The sequence below is a fragment of the Sinocyclocheilus grahami genome, unplaced genomic scaffold, assembly GCF_001515645.1.
Source record: "Sinocyclocheilus grahami isolate Dianchi unplaced genomic scaffold, SAMN03320097.WGS_v1.1 scaffold43.1, whole genome shotgun sequence".
Lineage (NCBI taxonomy): Eukaryota > Metazoa > Chordata > Actinopteri > Cypriniformes > Cyprinidae > Sinocyclocheilus > Sinocyclocheilus grahami.
In genome coordinates this window covers 1,720,579-1,728,188 of record NW_015505222.1, presented here as the reverse complement: position 1 = coordinate 1,728,188, position 7,610 = coordinate 1,720,579, and the positions used below count along the sequence as shown (strand labels likewise).

The 7,610-nt window shown below is 36.0% G+C and overlaps 1 protein-coding gene across 1 annotated transcript in view; it reads right to left on the bottom strand.

Moving 5' to 3' along the window:
• The window catches only part of sema5bb (sema domain, seven thrombospondin repeats (type 1 and type 1-like), transmembrane domain (TM) and short cytoplasmic domain, (semaphorin) 5Bb), a 68,956-nt gene extending 63,141 nt beyond the window's left edge, over positions 1–5,815 (bottom strand). The window contains exon 1 of the mRNA XM_016268117.1: positions 5,682–5,815. The gene's annotated coding sequence lies outside the window, so the exon portion shown is untranslated. The remainder of the gene's footprint in view (positions 1–5,681) is intronic.
• Between the last annotated feature and the right edge of the window lie 1,795 nt (positions 5,816–7,610).

Here is a 7,610-nt window from a genome sequence, read left to right as displayed (position 1 = left end):
TTGATAATTGCACATCTAGCTGAACAATTTAATAAATAATACGTTTTGATTGGCCAGATAACATCTTTTATTCTATTTTGAGTCCATGCATAATCTCTACATTGTTCTAAATTAATATTTACCAGGGCACTCAACCATAATTCTCCATATGCATATGTAGGAGGCATATTAATTACCTTTATAAGTTTTAATGCATAGTAAAAAAAAAAACCTGATCATGTCCACAGCAAAAATAATATTGTCTTGTGCCAACAAAGGCAAAAATAACATAATATACAATAACATAATAACTAAATAACATAATAGTATAATATACTCTTCCCAGTCTTCAGTAGCCTTTCTAAAGCTCTGACTGTGTGAAAAAAAGACAGAAACTTAAGCTGTTTCTGAATAGAATTTATACTTACATTGTGCTTTTTTAAAGCTTGACAGCCCCAAAAGTCCAATTTTACCAAACATATTACCAGGAAAATATATGTTTCTGATAAAACAGCTTCCCCAGACACGCTCTTTGAGAACCCTGAGGAAACCTTTCTAGTCTTTATCGGACATTTTTTATTTATGCCTGAAGAACTTTATATTTATCAAATGTATGACTGTAGGACATATGAATGCACATCACTACAAGCCCATGTATCTCTAAAATGGCTTATTTGGTCTGAATTACAACATCAAGACATTTCTTACATGTCTGGATGCATGTGGAACATTTCTGCATGACAAGACACTCCCATTATAATCAACATATTCTACATTATCTACACTGTGTTCTCTTGATGTGATGATTTCCCTCATCAGCTGACCCCTGAGCAAGATAAAGAAATTACAAACTAATTTTAACTAAAAAAAAAATTCAGAATAATGTTTACCAATGAATACTTCTCAACATGACCAAGAGAGTTGAATAAAAAAAAAAAGAAATGAAGCATTACATGCCAAATCAGCATATGATTTCTGAAGGATCATGTGACACTGAATACCGGAGTAATGATGCTGAAAATTCAGCTTTGCATCACAGGAATAAATTACATTTTATAATATATTCAAATAGAAAACAATTCTTTTAAATTATAATAATATTTCAAAATATTACTGTATTTTTGATCAAATAAATGCAGCCTGGGTGAGCAGAAAAGTCCCCTTGTAAAAACATTACAAATATCACGGACCCCAAATCTTTGAACTGTAGTGTATAATGTTAATATAAATATATAAGAGGTAAGAGCAAACATCCACTTCAAGGAAAGACTCAACAAGGAAAGTTTTTCCTCCAGTAAAAGTCTTGTGTCTTGAGCACCCAGCTCAGATCATTTCTGATAGATTCCACATGAAATAAATGTGTCTAGGACAGCTAATGGACCAGCGGCTATTGAATGATGATTTAAATCAAGACGCTGAGTTCGAATGGCTCTCTGAAAGAAAGAACCTTGAGGTTACAAACACTTTCAGAGAGCAAGTTTTCCACCGTGTCCTTGTCCAACTCTGCAACGTTTGCGTTTCTCAAATTGCACACTGTCTCCACTCTAGTGACTTACCGATGCTAGATATGAGAGAAACAGAGCGAGGGCTGACAGAATGGGGTTGAAGGGTCATGTCGAGGAGACTAATTGAGCTGACAGAGGGAAGTCTCTACTCTGGTATCACATTTCAATGGTGACCTGTCAAAATCGCTGAGACTCTACTAGGGCCATAGAGTCACTTTCTTGACAGCACCAAACCTTTTTGAGTAAACTTTTAAATTGAATGGTTCTTATAGACCAAAACTTAGTTTCATGAGTTGTTCTGTTAAACGAATAGTTCACCCAAAAATGAAAAATTGCTGAAACTGTCCTCACACTCGGGCCATCCAAGAAGTAGATGAGTTTGTTTCTTCATTGGAACAGATTTGGAGAGATATGTAGCATTACATCACTTGCTCACCAATGGATGCTCTGCAGTGAATGGGTGCCGAGTCCAAACAGCTGATAAAAACATTACAAACATTACAACATTTAAAACATCACTTCAAACAGTTACGAGTCCTCTATCAATAATATTGCTTTCTCCAGTGAAAAAGTCATCTTATCTGAATCAGGAGAGAAATATGTAGATAAACCACCGTTTACAAGCAAAAACAGTCCAAAACAATTCTAATCTAGTGGTCAACCGATATATCGCCACGGCCGATATATCGGCCGATATTTGGCATTTTTCAAATACGGCCGATCAGTTTTTCTGTTTGGCCAATGCGTTCGAGGCGGGACATTTATTTTACCGGCGCTGAGAACGGCAGCGCCTGAGTGCACAGTGTTCACATTCTCCCTCTTGTTCGCTGTTGTCATTAACAGTTCTGTCTAATACGGACAGAAATCTGTCTAATAATCAGATAGAACTGTTAAACAAAGGAATTAAAATATATACAAAAAAGTATTATTTATATACAACAGTTGCTTTTATATTATTAGTAATAGAAAGGCAAACATAATACTTTATCGTTTTCTGTCAGCATTCAGCAAATACGCATTTATATCATTTAAACAAATCTTTGAATGAATAATGAACATTTAATTGTGCGATCTTGTGAAGCGTGCATTTGTATCCTGCATGATCGTGTTCTCTGCGTGACGGTCAGTCCGTGCGAATTGAATGTGGACAGGAGGAGAGTTCAGCTTCACTGGAGACGCACGATCGACTAACTTTAAACTCGCGATTTCAAATTATCCTGCGCTTCATGCTTTTGCCCACTGTCATATTCATGTAATTTTCACTGTGTGCTGTATGTAAAATGAGAGTTACCTTGGCTTTATTTGAAAAGATATGATTCCCAATGCACACAAACTTCCCAGATTACTGAGTGCCCTGTTGGTTACACTGTTTACTTCCTTTTTAATTCTATTTTTATTAAATATTTATTTATTTGAGAAAAATACTTTTCATTTAAAGTATAAGTATGTTTATTTTACACATTTATTTTAATTTATTTTCAAATGATTTAAAATTTCTTAAATATTAATTAAAATAAATAAAATTATATCGGCTTTATATCGGCCACTATGCTTTCCAAGATATCGGCATCGGCATCGGCTGTCAAAAAAACAATATCGGTCAACCACTAAATGTAACAAATATGTGGGTTGATTTAGATGTGAAAGGACAACAGGGGATGGACTTGTTCACTGGAGAAAGCATTATTATAGATTAGCCTATGGACCCAAAAGTGACGGTTTAAAGTTAAAACCACTTAATGATGGATTTGTTCCCATTCAGTCAGTCACGTTCAACGTTACGTCAGTGACTGACGAATTGGGATCTCGCCCGAGAGCCCAATCACCTTCGAGTGTTAACTAAACAAGCCAATGACAGTTGGCGTGCGTGCTTCGCCACGCGCACCCCGCCCCGCAGCGCGGGTATAAAAGGAGAGCGCGTGCAAACGCACATCAGCTTTTCGCTTCGGAGCCGAGCCTTCTACAGGACGAATCTCCGCGAGTGTTCGAGAGGATTACTTTTAGATTATTATGAAGTTTTGTCACCCATTCACTGCAGAGGATCCACTGGTGAGTAAATGATGTGATGCTAAATTTCTCGAAATCTGATGAAGAAACATTTTAGATAAGTAAATTTGAGTTTTTTGGGTGAACTATTGCTTAGTAATATAGCAACCACCTAAAATTCCACAACAACCACCAAGAAGCACACTAGCAACCAAACGTATTAGGATTTTATTTCCATTACATAACCTATTTCCCAGTGAAACGGAATGCTCAATGTGAAAAATGTTAGGACTTTTTTATTTGAATATATGCACTAAAAAATCATTTACAAAAAGACCATGTAAACGTAAGGGTTAACTTCATGTAAAATGTTAATATTTTATCTAAAAATACCTCTAAATATATGTTTATAATTAATAAAAGTACATTTAAACATTAACTGCATACATTAAATAAATTTAGTAAATACATCAATAACTAACTACATTAAGGATATTTTTTTAAGCAGGTGAATTTAGGTTTGTTGTCATCGTTCGATAGCATGACTATTGGGTCAGTTCTGTTCATTCAACCCCTACATGAAATATTAATGATTTTGTTCTTGCCGCAGCAATAATTCATGTAACAGACTTTTAAAACGCACTTCTAAATGTTTGATAACTGCTGAAACGGTGCTCGTAGCCATTGGGGAATATGGTAACTGGGGTATTTCTTTATCCAGTAACCCCTGTACTAACCCAGATTATACAGCCGATTAGTGCCAGTGAGACAGAGACATATTCATTTTAAACCCTGACTGCTGATTAGCATATGAAAAGCATTGTCTGTAACTAAGTTTGACATACATGTGTTTTGTTCGTCTGAATATTACTTTTTCAAAAACAAGAAAAAGATCTGTGGCATCAGTTGTTTCTTCAACACAACAATGAGATTAAATGAGAAAAGGGAGATTTCCTGGTCTCCGGGTTCTCCTGTCTGAGAAAAACACCCCAGTAACATTGCACGTGTCTCCATAGCTTTTCAGAAGAGATCTCAACAATGTCTCAAACTATGCTCAAATTCACCAAGATACCAAAGTCTGCAATCAAAAGTCATCAATCTCAATGTGGCAATACCAATTATAATTCATAGCTGTATATTCTTACTGTATGTCAACAATGATCTCATTTGTGTCTTTTTTTTTTTTTGCTTCATGAGACCTGATTTGACCATGAGACCATTAGAATTGAGAATTGACTTAGTATGCATTTAAAATGTACAAAACAGACAATAAATATAGAATGGGCATATACAAACTGTCTAACAAAAAAAAAAGCCTGTAATGCAAACTAAAATCGACTTGCTATTTTAAAAAATTATTCAAATATGTCCGGCCACAAATTCCTTTTTTAATAGTAAACACACACAAAAAAAGTGAAATATGCTCCTCAAGTCATTTCTGTACACATTCTGATGGAATGCACATTAACATATAATTTTACAAAGAGCTGAAGAGAGCCAGAGGAGAAATCACATGCAGAGGTAATTATGACAAGGCCAGAGGTTATGCTGTTATTAATGAAAATATGAGGGTGGTCTGTCCAGATGTATGAGAAAATGCAGTTTCATATAACAGTCTTGCTAAGTGCTGAACCTCTGCATCACCTAAACTCCTGATTTAAACTTGCTCATGCCGGCAAGATGAAAATATCTGTTCCTGACTAGACATACTGATAAGACTGAAGTTTCCATCCACTGCATGGAGAATTAGCATGAAAAAAATCTATATCAAACCATCCTAAAACCACCTACATAGTTCAAAGCTTAATCATTAAGAATTCTGATGTAGCCTATAATATATATATATATATATATATATATATATATATATATATACATGATACAATGTCCATTACGCATAAACGAAACAAAGGCAGACTATTTGTAAATCATAACAGGTAGCCCTCTACTGGCCTGCGCTTACATTACTATTTACACCACAACAATTATATTTCCAATAAATCATTGTCATTAATTGTAAAGTGAATAAACAGCCTTAAAACAGACATGGCCAATGGAAACCAATTTTTCAAAACCACGCAAAAATATTAGACATCATGCTGAAAAATCTTCTGAAACAACTTTCTGTCAAACTCACTTGCTACCTTAACTCGCAGTTCTGCTTGTAGACATGGTCATGTGTAGTAAGGAAACCCGTAAGCATGATCTTACTTCTCGAGTCAGGTGGATCCAGGAGTCATTTCAGTGTGTGAGATGTTCAGAAGTCTCTGCTGAGCTCTGTGAAGGCATCTGAGCTCTCGCCGACAGCACCGCCTCACACCGGGACGCGTCCTACCACTGCTGCTGCTACCGCTCGGCTCATGAATATTAATTAGATCATGCATTCTATTGCTCCGTAACGCGCCTATGAGGAAGGTTTGCTTATGAATATTAATAAACTTAAGCTGATGTTGCTTCGTAGCTTTCTTATGGCTACGGTTCGGCTCATTAACATAAAGTAACAAACAAATAAAACTAATAAATTCGCCCCTGGGAAAGGAAAATGGTGGCACTTCAGATGGTTGAATCTTTACAACAACGATCAATAACTGATCAATTATTCTGCAGAACTCAAAGAAAATAAACTCTCTTAAAACACACGTTTCTAACTCTGACTACTGTAATTTATTAGCTAATAGGCCTATTTGTTTTAACTTTACTTTGAATTCTTGATTTCTTTTTTTTTCTCTCCGTAATTGTCTCAAATGTCTTCATCTCAAGCCTGCACTTCAACCGTTGTCTCCTTATTAGAAAAGTAGCACTAATCAAAGTGCCCAACGTGGAAGAAGCATTCATAGTTTTATCCTTAATTTGTTCATGCCTGTATTTGACAAGCAATATTAATACTAAATAAAACATATTTGACCATTTAGCGATCAAAAAAATGCTTTGCCAAGGAATGAGCTGGTTCAAAGGCTGAGAGATCATGTGAGGTTGGATAATGTGGTATTTGGCAAAGGAACTGAGGCAGGTATTGGGGTTCAAACACTATTACGGGGAATTTGCCAACTGGAAAGCCATCAAGGCTCTTTTACCGTCTAATCAGATGTTTTTAAAGGATTACTTGAACAAAAATTCTGTGTGCTATTCTCAAAGGCATTAAGTACTGCTGAGGGAAGGTCTTGTACTCATGTTCTCATGTCTCAAACCTGCCAATCAACAGAGAAATGTCATTGATTTGAAAAATGATACATTTGAATAACACTGCAATATGACTGACAGAAAATGGAAATTAGAAATCAGCAACTGTCCATCACAATAAGTACAGGCACTTATGCCAGTTTGAATGAGAAGTATTAGTACGCTAGTGGACTTTACCGATTGAGCTGTCAGTTATGGCCTATTATATGCTGCCACAGGTGTATTGAAGCTCACCATTAATTTCTGCTGTAAATCTTTGAATGATGAAGTTTACTGAAACGCCTGGAAATCACATGAAATGAACTCAGTGGAGTCCTAACGCCCTCTGAGCCTTCAGTATTAAAAACAGATCACTGTAAGAACAGTCAATCAATGGACGATCGACAGCCAGAGCTTGTCTTTACATTACTTTAACTACAGTTCATCACAGATCTGAAGCTGCTTTGAAGCTCATCTTTGATATCTGATTGATGATCCCTTGTTTTGTGAGCATGTATAAAACTCAGCTGTGTGTGTGTGAGTGTGTGTGTGTGTGTGTGTGTGTGTGTGTGTGTGTGTGTGTGTGTGTGTGTGTGTGTGTGTGCGTGTGTGCGTTTAGACACAACAAAACAGAAAGACAAAGACATTCACTTCAGCATCTAAAGAAACATCTAACATCAAAGCATGTCTGGGTCATATTTCACCCCAAAATCAAAAGAAAGAAATATATTTCAATAAGAATATTTATTTAAAGTATGTGAAGGCTATTTTATGATTAGTTAATCCATAGTTAATCCAAAAATGTACTCACTCTCAGGCCATCCAAGGTATACATGAGTTTGTTTCTTCATCAGATTTTGAGAAATTTAGCATTCCATCACTTGCTCATCAGTGGATTAGTCACGTGGATTACTTGTGGATTATTGTGATGTTTTTATCAGCTGTTTGGACTCTCATTCTGACGGCACCCATTCACTGCAG